We start from the raw sequence: 15,290 nt of genomic DNA on the forward strand, positions 1-15,290 counted from the left end.
GATGTGAGGAGAGTAGTCCCCACACGTGGTATCACTGGAATATAAAGTGGGAATCTGGATGATGGCAGAAGATGAACGTAGAGAGGTAGGCAGGAGTTTAGTGGGAGGTGCTTGATGATAGGTTGTCTCCAAGGTCAAGACAGGAGTGTTTAATATGGGCTGCCCTTGGCAATATGGAAAACACGAAGCTGTCAGCACCTGCTTCTCCCTCTTGTCTGCTGCCAGAGGGAAGACACAGCATGTGGAACTTGAGACCAGATGCTCACTGTTCAGAGCTGTCCTCCCCATCCTTGTTCCACCTCGGAGCTTGGTCCCTGATGCAGGGCTGTGCAGTGGGAGGGGAATGGCTGGCTCCTTTGTCTAAACCCCACATCAACATTTCACTTCTGACGGCACCACCCTCCTTTTGGAATACAGTCTTGAGATTGCATGTTGGTAATCTCCCTGCTTAATGACACTGAACCTTGAGTAAAGTTCATTTCTCCTTTTTTTTTTTGCTGGTGAAAAATCACTGTGATTATGTTGGATGAACATACATTCACTGGCCTGGTAGTTTGACTGAACTGGAAAATCAGCAAGAGTTAGCAATCTTGAGGAAGAAGCAAAAGGCTGAAGAATAAGAACGGGAGGGAGACATTTAAAAGACATTTTAAATGTGAGACACTGGCAAAAGCAAGATAGGGCAGTACTGAAAACAGACGATGGGACTTTAACATAGTTTAATAATGCCTTGTAGAGTTCCAAGTACTGAGTTATTGTGGTTCCAAGAGATCTTTCTTACCTTTACTTAGGGCACTTAATATCCCGTTCCACTGTAATTAACACGTCTCTGTCACTAGACTGTGAGATCCTCAAGTCTGATCTTATCCCTCTTTCCATATCGCCAACAATTATCGTAGTGCTTGGCACAAAGTTGTTACTCAATAAATGAGTGTTAAATAAAAAACCAGTGGAGAGGTGCAGAGAGATGTGGGCCTCGTGTAGGTTGGGGGTTGTGTAGAGAGAAACAGGGTTTAGGACAGAGGAAATATACAAAACAATCAAAATGATGCAAAAACAGATAAAGAATTAGACCTTATAGCCTCTAGTTGGTTTATCTTTATCTCTTTCTTTAAAATAAACATTTTTACACTTTATTTGGGGGCAGTTTTAAGTTTACAGAAAAATTAAGCAGAAAGTACTGAGAGTTCCCATATACTCCCTCTCTGCCTCCTGCAGTTTCCCGTTAGTAATGTGTTGCTGTGGTGCATTTGTTATAACTTATGAACCAATATTGATACCTTATTATTAACTGAAGTCCATAGTTTACATTGGGATGCACTCTTTGTGCTGTGCAGTTTTATGGGTTTTGTCAGAAACATAACGTCACGTATCCACCAGTACAGTATCATAGAGAATAGTTTCACTGTCCTAAAAATCCCCTGTGCTCCACCTACTCATCCCTTCCCCTTTCCCCTAAACCCTGGAAACCATTGATTTTTTTCAAACTGTCCCTATAGTTTTGCTTTTTCCAGAATGTCATATGGTTGGGATCATGCAGTATGTAGCCTTCTCACACTGGCTTCCTGTACTTAGCAATGTGCGTTTAAGATTCCCCCATGTCTTTTCATTGCTTGACAGTTCATTTCTTTATATTGCTGAATAATATTCTAATATATGGAAATACCACGGGTTGTTTATTCAGTCACCTATTAAAGGACATGTATGTTGCTTCCAGGTTTTGACAATTATGAATAAAACTGCCATAAACATCCATGTGCAGGTTTTGGTGTGAATGTAAGTTTTCTACTCATTTGGGTGAATATCTAGGCGTGTGATTGCTGGATCATATGTTAAGACTAGGTTTAGCTTTGTAAGAAATGCCAAACTGTCTTCCGAAGTGGCTGTACCTGTTGCTCTACATCCTTGCCAGTATTCAATGATGTCACTGTTTTGGATTTTCTCCATTCTGATAGGTATGTGGAAGTATCTTGTTGTGTTTTAATTTGCAATTCCCTAATGACGTATGATGTGGAGCATCTTTTCCCATGCTTACTTGCCTTCCATGTATCATCGTTGGTAAGGTGTTTGTTCAGATCTTTTGCCCATGTTTTATTGGATTGTTTGTTTTCTTATTGATGAGTTTTAAGAGTTCTTTGCATATTTTGGATACAAGTCCTTTATCAGCTATGTGTTTTGTAAATATTTTCTCCCAGCCTGTGCCTTGTCTTTTCATTCTTTTAACAGTGTCTTTTGCAGAGTAGAAGTTTTTAATTTTAATGAAGTCCAACTTACCAATTTTTTTCTTTCTTTCATCAATTGTGCTTTTTGTATTGTACCAGAAAATTCATTGCCATACCCAAAGTCACCTAGATTTTCTCTTATGCTATCTTCTAGAAATTTTATTCTTTTGTATTTTATATTTAGGTCTATGATTCATTTTGAGTTAATTTTTGTGAAAGGTGTGAGGTCAGTGTCTAGATTCATTTTAAACTAACCTATTTGGTTGTTCTTTTGTTTGTTTTACTGTCCTTGTAATGTTGGTTGTGTTTTTTGGTGCAAGCCTATTCCTCCCTGATTGAGTAAGTCTGTTTGTTTCTAAAATATGATATGATCTTCAACAGGCTAATATATTTTATTAGCCTCATCATTTTACTTCCCAAAGGCTCTGTCATGAAATGTGTCTGTTTGAGTAATACACTTAATCTCTTTTTTTCTTGCGTTTTCTAAGATGTAAAAATGGGGGCAATCTTAAATATTGGACAGGTAGTGAAAGGATTAAATACCAGAGCTTAAGGGATGAGAATTATATTTACTGAGCACTTACTATATTTCGGGCACAGTTCTAAGAATTTAAACATATCTCATCTAGTTCTTAAAGTTGTCTCTTGGAAGTGTTTATTCCCATTTTGTCAGTGAGGAAGCACAAAGCTCAGAGAAATTCCAAAAAGAGGAACTAGAATTTGAAACCAGATTTGACCAGCACCAAAGTGTCTGCTCACTTTTTATTTGCCCATACCATTTTCCTCTCAGGGACTCAGAAGGAAAGCTTGGAAAGAACTCATCTTGCCTTGAGCTGAAACTTAGAAGGTTTTGGAGGTCGTGTTAGATTTTTGTCAAAAGAAGGGAGAGGAATAAGACAGAGATGGAATTATTGTAATGGACCTCACAAATATTCATTCATTCACGCATTCAAACAGCATTTATTGAGCAGCCACTATGAGTTAGGCAAGAGCAGCCACTGTGAGCATTTAGTGAGGAGAAAGTGACTGTGGTCTAGGGCTTGGGGCGGCAGGGCGCTGGACTCGGGACACTGTCCTTATCTACCTCCAGCAGAGGCTCTGCTTCATCCTGTGGAAGTAATGTCAATCCTTAGTGCAGAGTTGAAGAACCCCAGACTAGAAAATGCCTGAGCCTTTGCCACCATAGAAGCAGATTTCCAATAGGTAGTGAAGATGAGCACAGACCCCTATGCCTAGGGCAGGTGATCATAAGAAGCCTGGGTTTCCCCCTTCCCCCACTTTTTTTTTTGGTTTATTTTTGGCTCTGTTAGTCTGTTTCACATCAGAATTTTTCTACTTTCCATTATTCTGGGCACCACACGGAGGACTGCTTATTTGTCAAATGGATACAGGTCTGTGTTGGTTAATTTTATGGGATGCCCAGATAGCTGACCAAACATTATATCTGGGTGTGTCTGGGAGGATGTTTACCAAAGAGATTAGCGTTTGAATTGGGAGACTTAGTAAAGAGGATCGTCCCCACCAATGCAGGTGGGCATCTTCCAATCCATTGAGTGCCTGAATAGAGCAAAAAGGCAGAGAGTGGGAGAACTTCCTCTCTGCTTGAGCTGGAGCATCTATCCTCTCTCTGGCCCTTGATCTTTGATGCTCCTGGTGCTCAGGCCTTTGTACTCAGACTGAATTATGCCACTGGCTTTTCTGGTTCTCCAGCTTGTAAATGGCAGATCATGGAACTTCTCGGCCTCTATAATTGCATGAGCCAATTCCTATAATAATTTATATACGTGTGTGTGTGTATCATCAATTTCAGGAAATGCCCTAATGCCAGGTAGATAGATGTTTTTTGTAGAGTTTCCTCCTGCTCTCTCAAGTCCTTACCTTTGCTGGCTCTGTGTTATTGAGGTACATCCTCTGGAGCTTATGAGGCTGAGATTCCCATCATTTTTTTGTTCTAAGGAACATAGAATATATACAAAAAATTCTTTTCTTTTCTTTTCTTTTTTTTTTTTTTGCGGTACGCGGGCCTCTCACCGTTGTGGCCTTTCCCGTTGCAGAGCACAGGCTCCGGATGCGCAGGCCCAGCGGCCATGGCTCACGGGCCCAGCCGCTCCGCGGCATGTGGGATATTCCCGGACCAGGGCACGAACCCGCGTCCCCTGCATCAGCAGGCGGACTCTCAACCACTGCGCCACCAGGGAAGCCCTCTTTTCATTTCTTATAACTTTTTTATTATTCATATATATTATAGAATCTTAGGAAAATGTAAGAAATTTAAAAAGAACATAAAAGTGTCTATATTCCAGCCCAGAGAATACTATTTGTTGATATGTACTTACTTCAGACTTTAGACAAACTCTCATACATATATGCCGTACAGATAATTTCTATTTTCATATATTAAATTAATTAGGATAATTAAGTAGAAATACTGTTTTTGCACTGTTCGTTTTTGAAAGAAGATTATTTCCATTTACACGGACAATCCAACCTAAGCACACAGTTGAATTGGCCCTGACTAGCTGTTTCTTTCTAAATATTTGAGATTTCTGATTACTCAACCCAGTCCTCCCTGGGCATATGAGTAACTCGAAACTCTCTCCTTCTAGACTAGCTTTAGGTAGTCATAATAAAACATGGATCTGAATAAATAAAACTCGAGAACTGGAGGAAAGAAATCGGAGGAGCAGAACTTGAAAACATAGTGATAATTCTTGAGAGCTGACTACTGTAGGGCATTGTGCTGCAGGCTTTACCTGGTTGTTTTGAATAATGCTGCTGTGAATATTCTTACACAAGTGATTTATGGGCATATGTTTTAGTTTCTTTTGAGTAAATACCTAAAAGTGGAATTGCTGGGTTCTTTTTCCAAAGAAGTTGTGCCATTTTACACTTTCGCCAAGAATGTGTAAGAAACAGCGCTGCTCCACAACTTCACTAACATTTATTGTTGTTGGTCTTTTATCATCCTGGTGGGTGTGTAATGGTATCGCATTTTGATTTGAATTTGCATTTGCCTCATGACTAATGATGATGAACACCTATTTGTGTGCTTATTGGCCTTTCGTATATCCCTCTTTTGAAATGTCTGTTCAAGTCTTTTGTCTACTTTTTAAAATGGGGTCGTCATTTTATTATTGAATTGTAGGACTTCTTTATATATCCTCTGCCAGATATATGTTCTGTGACTATTTTCTTCCAGTCTGTAGCTTGTCTTTTCATTTTCTTAATAGTATCTTTTTTTTTTTTTTTTTTGCGGTACGCGGGCCTCTCACTGTTGTGGCCTCTCCCGTTGCGGAGCACAGGCTGTGGACGCGCAGGCTCAGCGGCCATGGCTCACGGGCCCAGCCGCTCCGCGGCATGTGGGATCTTCCCGGACCGGGGCACGAACCCGTGTCCCCTGCATCGGCAGGCGGACTCTCAACCACTGCGCCACCAGGGAAGCCCACTTAATAGTATCTTTTGATGAGAAGTTTTAAATTTTGATGAACTTAACTTACCTTTTTTTTTCTTTTATGATTATTGATTTCTTTTACGCGACTGAGAGGCCTTTGCTAATCCCCACATCATGAAGATATTCTGCTATATTTTCTTCTAAAAGCTTTGTGATTTTAACTTCTACATTTTGAGTTATGATCTGTCATGAATTAATTTTTGTTATGGTATGAGGTAGTGGTTTCAGTTAATTTTTTAATGTGAATATCCAGTTTTTCCAGCACCGTTTATGAAAAGAATCTCCTTTCTCTATTGTGTTGCTTTGGTGCCTTTGTCAAAAATCAAATGACAGTTGTGGGGGTCTATTTCTGGGTGATTTACTTGGTTATCTGTTTTAATCCTACGTTGTGCTGTCTAGAGATTGAATAAAATGTCCTCCATGATGCTGGGAACTTTGGTAAATGTAAAATGTGAAAGTGAATTGGGGGAACAGATAAGAGAGAGGGAGAGAAGAAGAGAGGGTGAGATTGACAGAGAAAGGGAATAAAGTCAAAAAATTGGAAAAACAGAGCTGGCTTCTTGTTTCAACAAAAAGTAATTTATATTTTGTTCTACAATAAGCTGTAATGAGCAACAAAATCAAATTGATCGTAACAGGAAGAGTCTCCGGGTGTTCTTTTGTTTTTGTTTTAATGTAATTGCTAAAAGGCTGGAAAAGACTTCTCTTCAGTTGATTAGGGTTAATTCTATAGTGGGAAAGGGTTAGGTGAATTCTTCTTACTTGTTTGCATTTCAGTGGTAGTGGACATAAAAACTAAATACTGGGCTTCATTCTCTCCTGCTGAAATGGACTCTATGGCCTATGGAGTAGATGGTATAAATATATTGAACATTGAGACTAACTTGCTTTCCTGAGCCCCAAACACCAAATTACATCTGGAGGTATAATAAAAAGGCTGCAAACTGCTTTAAGCTTATGAAATTAGACAGATGTTTTGGTGTATTTCTCACCTCTCATCATTTCCTTCTTTTTATAAGACTTAAATTCTCTCTTCCTTCCAAGTTTGCCATTTTTTTTAGCCACACTATTGAATATATAACTGGTCCTGTATTCCACTCAGCTCTTCACATTATAAATAAAGAACATGGTGTTATTACATTTTAATTGTTGCTCTTTGCATGTTGATCTGATTATATTGTTTTCTTCTTTTTACTAAATTGCTTAAAGTCTACCACAGTAGTTCTTTTGCCTGGTTTTATCGTAGATAAAGAGCTTTCCCTCTGGCTTTTCACACTGATTATTTTACTGGTGAAATTTGTGATAGCATACCTTACACCTTCTTTTGTTTTTAAGTCTACAACTCAATCCCTTGCTTTCTTGTTTTTTGGGGTTTTTTTTCTTCCCTCTTAGTAAACTTTTCCTGAAACTCTCTGTCTACAGGTTTATGCAGGTAGATTGCAGTCTGAGCTTGGTGATCGAGATCATATCACTCTTGGCCGAGTGTTGTACCATAACAGACATCTTTGGGTAGAAAGTAGAAGCAGTGGTGAGACAACATTAAAGACAGACTTGGCAACGCAAACAACAATTTCAGAGAAATTTGATTCCTGTGGAGCTACCCTGGAAAGCTAGTTCCAAATGATTTCTTTCACTGCTTGCCGAAATGAAATGTTTGCCATGAGAAGCTGGTTCCCACAGCTAGTGTATGCAATCGTTTCTCTTTTGCAAAGTATACCCCTTCGCCAAATTTTAAACAACTTATCTTATTTTGTCTTTTATATGAAACTCTGGCTACCAGTATCTCAGATCGCTGCTTTGGGTGGTATTGCTGGACAGCTATCAGCTTCTAGAATGTGTATAACATAAAAATTATGATTTTTGAATTGCATCTAGATAATAAGGCCCCTCCTCATTTCTATGATTATAAGATCATATTTAACTAGGACTATTGATTTTGTTTTACTCTATTAAGCAAGACAGCTACAAACAGAGGCAAAAGCATAAATAGGAAGAGTTTGTTTTGGAGACACTAATCTTTGGCCATATTCTTCCTCTGCTGACTCTTTATCTCAGGTATATTAGTTTCCTAGGGCTGCTGTAACAACTTGCCACAAACTTCAAGCCACAAACTTCTGTGGCTTAAACAACAGAAATTTATCATGTCACAATTCTGGAGGCTAGAAGTCCAAAATCAAGGTGTTGGAAGGGTTGTTTCCTTCTGAGGGTCATGAGGGAGTGATCTGTTCCAAGCCTCTCTCCTTGGCTTGTAGATGGTGTTCTCCCTGTGTCTTCACTTTGTCCTCACTCTGTATGTGTCTGTCTCTGTCCAAATTTCTCCTTTTTATAAGAACACCAGTTAGATTAGATTAGGGTCCACCCTAATGACACCACCTTAACTAATTACATCTGCAATGACCCTATTTCCAAATAGGGTGACATTCTGAGGTACTGGGACCAGGACTTCACCATATGAATTTGGGAGGTAGGGGGGTACACAATTCATCCCATAACATCAGATATCCAGTTTTCTTACTTTTTTTTCTCTTCCTTCCTCATCACACGAAAACCTCCAATACATTCAGGAGGTGATGAATCATAGCTTGAGGTGTTACACCTCCCAAGAATACTTACATTCTCTATAAGTCTTAAATTTTAATAAAACTGGTGGGAGAGGACATCAGGCAGGGTATATTTTGGGTTATTTAAATTTTATTAATTAGTTGAATGATTAATTACTTAATTTTGCAAGGAAGGGGTCAAGTAAGGGATAGGGGATGTGGTACCTTCCAGGAGAATCTTATTAGGTGGCCACTTGCCTATTTCACCCAAGCATGGGACTGTCCATAAGAGAAGCCTTCCCTCAACTGTTTTAGGGGAAGAACACAGTGTTTAGAAAGTACATTTGCAGGGCTTCCCTGGTGGCGCAGTGGTTGGGAGTCTGCCTGCCGATGCAGGGGACACGGGTTCGTGCCCTGGTCCGGGAAGATCCCACATGCCGCGGAGCGGCTGGGCCTGTGAGCCATGGCCACTGAGCCTGCGCGTCCGGAGCCTGTGCTCCGCAACGGGAGAGGCCACAACAGTGAGAGGCCCACGTACCGCAAAAAAAAAAAAAAGAAAGTACATTTGGAAATGTACATTGGAAAGTACAAAGCAGTATTTCTTAACATGTAGACTTTGGACTACCTCCTTCAGAATCATCTTTTAAATTGCAAATTCCTGGGCCCACTCCAGGCCTAAGGAACCAACGTCTCTGAAGGTGCTGTCTAGGACCTTTCTAACAAGTATCCCAATGAAGTTTGAGAGCTGTTAATACAACAGAATAAGACAGATTATACAAAAGAATCTGTCTGGTTAATTTACAGGCATACTGTATATGTATGTGAGCATGTAGATCTGTTTTCTCAATCTTTCCAAAATCCAGAGACTGGAGTTGGAATTCATCATAATCAATAAGGATTTGCTCATGACCTCTGCTCAGTAAATAAGGCAGGAAAGACTGCAAAGTTTTGAAGACACATTATTTTCTTTCATATACAGTTTTGTCCTACAATAAAGAATCTGTACAGTTGGCTTCCTGACAAAAGAGAGAAGACTGTGATCCTGAAGAGCAAATGGTTGGGTGCTGCATCATTCGGAAGTGGATATGTTCTTTTCCTAATCAACTCAGGCTTAATAATCAGGGCTACCACAGCATCTGTGATAGATGGTGATACAAATTAACATATATACCAACTACACCTTTTGACTTTAATTTTCCTTCTAACACACAGACAATAAGTATTTGTTTTCTCCTTAAATAAAATTTCTTTATTTTTGCTCTGGGGTGAAAAAAAATCTCTGAATACCCTAAGTGTTTAGGGGAAAAAAAACAAGAAGCAATTTAGGAAAGATTAAAAGCAATTGTTCTGTTACCCTTGGCAACAGAATCTAGATGCAGCCAATCAGCAAAGTTGATATATTGTTTTGACACACGTGCACATATTTCTAACATAAATAGCAACAGAGACCTAATAACAGTGGGTTTTAAAGCTGGAAACTGATGTCATTTCAAATGTGTCAATCAAAGAGAACCTATGAAAGTGTTTTTTTCTATCAAGCTGACATTAAATATATGCTGTAATGGCTTCTTAAGTAATGGTAGACTTCTGTCAGGCCATACAGGAGATACTCAATCTATAATTACACTCTTGCTTCTTGGAATCTGTCCTTTAACACATCTCAAAAAAACTTTAATAGGAAAAAAAATCTGAGTCCTACGGTAAAATTCATCTGTTCACATCACCAAAAAAGTATGCTTATAAGAATGAGCAAAATTAGATTAGAATTAGCCTGTTTATCCCTAAAATAGATACATTTCTTGAGTTCCTCTGTCTATTGAATTTATGATCAACTTGTGCCAGTATATTCTGCTATTTAAATTTTTTTAAGTGTTTCAAAAATTAGCATTTTGATAGAACAATAGGAGAGAACAATAGTATCAGGCTGCCCAGAGGAGAATAAAAAGGATGGTTGGGAGTCCAGGACTGATGACCTTTACTGCCCAATATGAAAATAGATGGCTAGTGGGTCAGAGTTCATCCTTCGCTGGATAGTATTAGTAGCAGTATTAGTAAGAAATAAAATAAAAACAAAATTAATAACAAGCACCATTTATTGAGTGCTTATATGGGGTGTGTACTATGCCAGACTGCTTTGTAGACAGTATCTCATGGAATCCTCACAATAATTATAGGAGCTAGGAATTAGTATCTCGTTGCACAGATGAGGAAACCTGTGTTAGTTAGCCTAGCTTCTGTCATATAGCTGATAAAGAAGTGACAGAACTGGGGTTTGAATCCAGGTCTGTCTTGCTCCAAAGCTGTTGCTCTAATCCACAGTTCATGTCATCATGTTATCACCTCCTCCGTGTCAGGAACCTCAGGATGCCAGTTAACACACTTACAAACTGAACATGATCTCTGCTTCGTCCCTCAACAGATAGTTGACCCTAATCAAATTATGTAACTTCTTTGAGCCTCCTTTTCCTGATACGTACAGAGAGTCCAACTTCTACCTTCCAAAGCTACTGTGGGATTCATTGAGATAATGTTTGATAAAGCTCTTGTGCTTGACAAGGGCTCTCAATAAAAATGAGCTTCCTCTCCTTTCTTTCTTTCTAGCCAAAGTACCAATAGTACAAGGCACAGTAGATGCCCTGTTAATTTTTGAATAAATAACCAAAAAAAGTAACTTTCAAAGTGTAAATTATTAAAATTTTGAATATCTAGCTACTCATCTTAATAAAGATACAACTACAGGCCCAGGTTCAACCCTTGATACACAACCAAATCACTGGGGGAACCTTTAAAACTACTCAATTCTGGGCGCCAGGAGATTTTGATTCACTTGATCCAGGGAAAGGACGAGGTACATATTTAAATAGATATATATTTACATATTTATATATTTTTTAAAGATGAAATTCACATAAAATAAAATGAGATATTTTAAAGCAAACAATTCAGTGGTATTTAGTATATTCACAATGTCGTGCAACCGCCACCGCTATCTAGATCCACAGCGTTTTTACCATCCCAAAAGAAACCTCTTCATAGCCCCTGGCAACCAGCGATATATATGCTGTTACTATGGAAGTACCTATTCTGGATATTTTGTATAAGTGGAATCATGCAATATGTGGCCTTTTGTGTCTGGCTTCTTTTGCTTAGCATAATGTTTTTAAGGTTCATCTACGTTGTGTCATGTAGTAGTAATTAATTCCTTTTTATAGCTAAATAATATTCCATTGTATGGATACACCATAATTTGTTTATCCATTCGTCTGATAATGGACATTTGGACTGTTTCTACCTTTTGGGTGTTATGAAGAGTGCGTCAGTGAAGATGCATGTGCATGTGTTTGTTTGAGTCCCCATTTTTAATGCTTTTGCACGCATACCTAGGAGTGGAATTGCTGGATCATATGATAATTCTATGCATAACTTTTTGAGGAACCTGCAAACTGTTTTCCACAGTGTCGAGCCATTGTGCACTCCCACCAGCAATGTACAAGTGTTTCAATTTCTCCACATCCTTACCAACACTTGTTATTTACTTTCATTTATGTATTTATTTTTGATTGTTGAGATCCTCGTGGGTATGTAGTTGTATGATGATGTTATTTCATTGTGGTTTTGATCTGCATTTCCCTAATGATTAATGAACATATTTTCGTGCACTTCTGGAATATCTTTTCTGCAGAAATGTCTATTCAAGTGTTTTGTCAGGCACCTATATTCTTTTAAGATTCCTCTTCCCCCCGAAGGTGATTCTAATGTGCAGAGGTTGAGAAGAATCAGTGACATAAGGGAAAGTGAGAAGTAAATAACAAAGAGATGTAGTCATATTGTTTTTATCATTTGCACATGGATAAGGAAGCATTGTGCACAATGTTGCCAACTAAATAGTCTTTCACAAACTCCTACTATACTTGAAGAATTCAGAGTACAAAATTGTACAGATGTGATCAGTATATGTTTCATGACTTCAAGATGGTATTAAAGTGCAATTTTAAAAGGCCTCATCTCATGTTTAATATTAAAAAAAAATCTTACACGTATAGAACACCTGTTTCAGGGAGGCCAAAAGGTTTAACTCTCGTTACATTTTATAATTAGGGTGCAGATTTTTTTCGCTTTTAAGAAATTATGATAATAAAAGGAAAATAATTGGCCTGAGTGCCATAGTTGGCTCTTGAATTAAGAAGAAAAATACAAGTTACTTGTATCCCTGGCCACCACTGTCCTCTCTCTCATTCTCTCCCTCTCTCTCTGTCTCTCTATCCCTCCTCACACCCTCCTTTCTCTTTCCCTATTTCTCCTGTAAACCATAATATGTGGAAAATAATATAGAGGTTTATCTGATTCTCATGCTCTACCAAGATGTCCTGTGGTCATTGTTGTCAGCTTATTTTAGTGTTTAATTTTTGGAATGCCTGTCCTGAAATTTCCACATCAGAGAAATAAAAAAGAAAGAAACCCACCAAACAGGTAGCCGATATCTAGGTATCTACTCTTCATTTTCCAACATGGAAAAATTGTACTTATAATGTAGGGAATGACATTTTCTTGAAAACAGTTTCATTAGAATTTCAACCTTAACTGTTAATAACTTTGTTGTCAGGAAGTGCTGTAGGTTGGGTTCTCCTGTAGGCCAATCCTAAGTAACACATGGGAAAAGAAAGGGTAGAAGCTGGAGTGGGCAAGGGGACCCATCAGACTGTACCATAAGCCTAACAAAGTCCCTGCCAACCCAACGGGGAGCTCTGGAGCAAATATTGCCCATCGGAGTCCTATGTTGACCTTTGTCCTACTGGACCAAGCCCTTGTGTCACTGCCTTGTTCATTTGTTGCCCAAGGGACCCCAGAATGAAGTGTGACCTTGGCTCCAACACTGAGGCTGGTCCCGAAGAAACCTACATCTGGAAGCTGTCAGTTCTCTACTCTGCTTGCAGCTGGGTAGCAACCACTTTCTTGAAGGGGGTTCTAATTGGTGCATCTTTGTGTTTACCACAGAAAGTTATCTGCTCACTTATATCTCACATGAGTAATTACAGTTAAGAAGAAAAAAAATGCACGTTAGCTATTTTCTTACCTCTGATCTACTGTTTTCTTTACAGAACTGGTAGATTTTTATTTACCAAATATGCTAAAAGTTTCTCAAAACAACAGAACCTCCATCCTTAAGGAATCTAGTTCAGTATTTAATGCACATCTTTTGGACACTTCCTTTTCGGAGCTAATTCCAATACCAAACTACTATTAGAAGGCAATGTCATCTAATAGATCTGGAAAGAAAAAGCTTAGCACAGTACCAGGCCCATAGTAGGTGATCAGTAAAAGTTTGTTAAATGAATGGATGAAGTCAATTACATAGTGAATTATAGCAAGACTTTTTTCAATGTCACTTCAGAGCTAAGGTGTAAAGAGTGGTAGCAGAATTATTAATACCAGGATGACAGAACCAAGTCCAGTTTTAAACTTTGTTTTGAGCCTTTTGCTCTATTTCAAATATTTGAACCATGACCAAAAAAAACCCCTAAATTTGAAATGCGTTTTCTAGGAGAATTTCCCACTTAATTGTAAAATCCCTCTGTATTTTACGGAAAATTCAACCCACATGTTCTTTTTTTTTTTTTTAATTTATTTTTGGCTGCATTGGGTCTTCGTTGCTTTGCTTGGGCTTTCTCTAGTTGTGGCGAGCGGGGGCTACTCTTCATTGCGGTGCACGGGCTTCTCATTGTGGTGGCTTCTCTTGTGGAGCACGGGCTCTAGGCATGCGGGCTTCAGTAGTTGTGGCTCACGGGCTCAGTAGTTGTGGCTCACGGGCCCTAGAGCGCAGGCTCAGTAGTTGCGGTGCATGGGTTTAGTTGCTCTGCGGCATGTGGAATCTTCCTGGACTAGGGCTTGAACACGTGTCCGCTGCATTGGCAGGCGGATTCTTAACCACTGCACCACCAGGGAAGTCCCCACATGTTCTCTTATTTAATTTACACTTAGCCATAAGACAGTTGTTTTGTAAGAGTCTGTTGTGCTTTTGATATTTTTCATCCATATTTTCTTAGAAGTAGGAAGTCTTGGTTAATGCAAAACTAAAGAAACTCCCTGGCGTGATAATCTGGGCTAGGAATAGGGTGCACGATCTTGGGCATCCTGGTTGGGGCTCTAAAGTGGGCAAGACGATTTATCTCTTCTCCTGCCTCCATTCTCTGACCCCAAGGGCTGTGGGCTCTCTCATAGATTGTACAGAAACTGTGTGAGGCCGTAGCAACTCCTTCCTCACTCTATTTAGTGGGACAAATCCTGTGGCGGTCACAGTAGCTGCCTGTGACCTGATGTTCTGTTTTGTGAGGGAAGGAGAAGGAGGCTGAGGTCCCTCGACAATCAGTGGTGGTGTAAAAATTCCAGCGGCCCAAAGAATGGCCCTCCCTATTCTTGAGGAACTTGAAAAGAAAGAAAGAAAAGTGAAATGTTGGTCCCTGGGCTACTACTTTGTCAAGGAGCCTCTTCTGAGGTGTAGCCACTTCTTTCAAGGATGTCCTGGGGCAGGAGGAAGGTCAGGGATGGGCTTCACTCAACATTCAGGTTTAGTTAAATATGTGGGAAGGAGGGGTCCAGATCTTTCTAAAAGGATACCTGAACAGCACTACAGATCCTAACCTGGTCATGGTGAGTTTTCTTCACCAACATAAAAGGGATTTGGACAAACAATATTACTAAAAATTTTTCACAGTGGAACTTAACATAAAAGTGAGCACTTGGCTGGGCCTTGTCTTAAACATTCGCATGAATGCAGTGGCTTCCAAACACTCAGCTAAACCAAATCTGTGACACAGGACTGTGGTTCTTCTCGCCTCTTAAGGAGATGGTGCTCCATTATGCTCCTTCACTTGTATTTTTTGAAGAAGTTTTGAACAACCTCTTTACTTGGCTTGGGGTACTGCCTGATCCCCCTTCTCTCTTCAGTGAGTGACACTTCTGTCAGCTGACACAGTTTTGTAATGAGCTGGGGTGGTGAGGTTACTGCAATGAAATTATGGGGATGCAGCAACGGTTTCCACTGGAAATGACCCTGCCTGACTGTTCACGTGTCCTCTG

This window comes from Monodon monoceros, unplaced genomic scaffold (assembly GCF_005190385.1).
Source record: "Monodon monoceros isolate NGI ecotype Baffin Bay Population unplaced genomic scaffold, NGI_Narwhal_1 Super_Scaffold_11, whole genome shotgun sequence".
Taxonomy (NCBI): Eukaryota; Metazoa; Chordata; class Mammalia; order Artiodactyla; family Monodontidae; genus Monodon; species Monodon monoceros.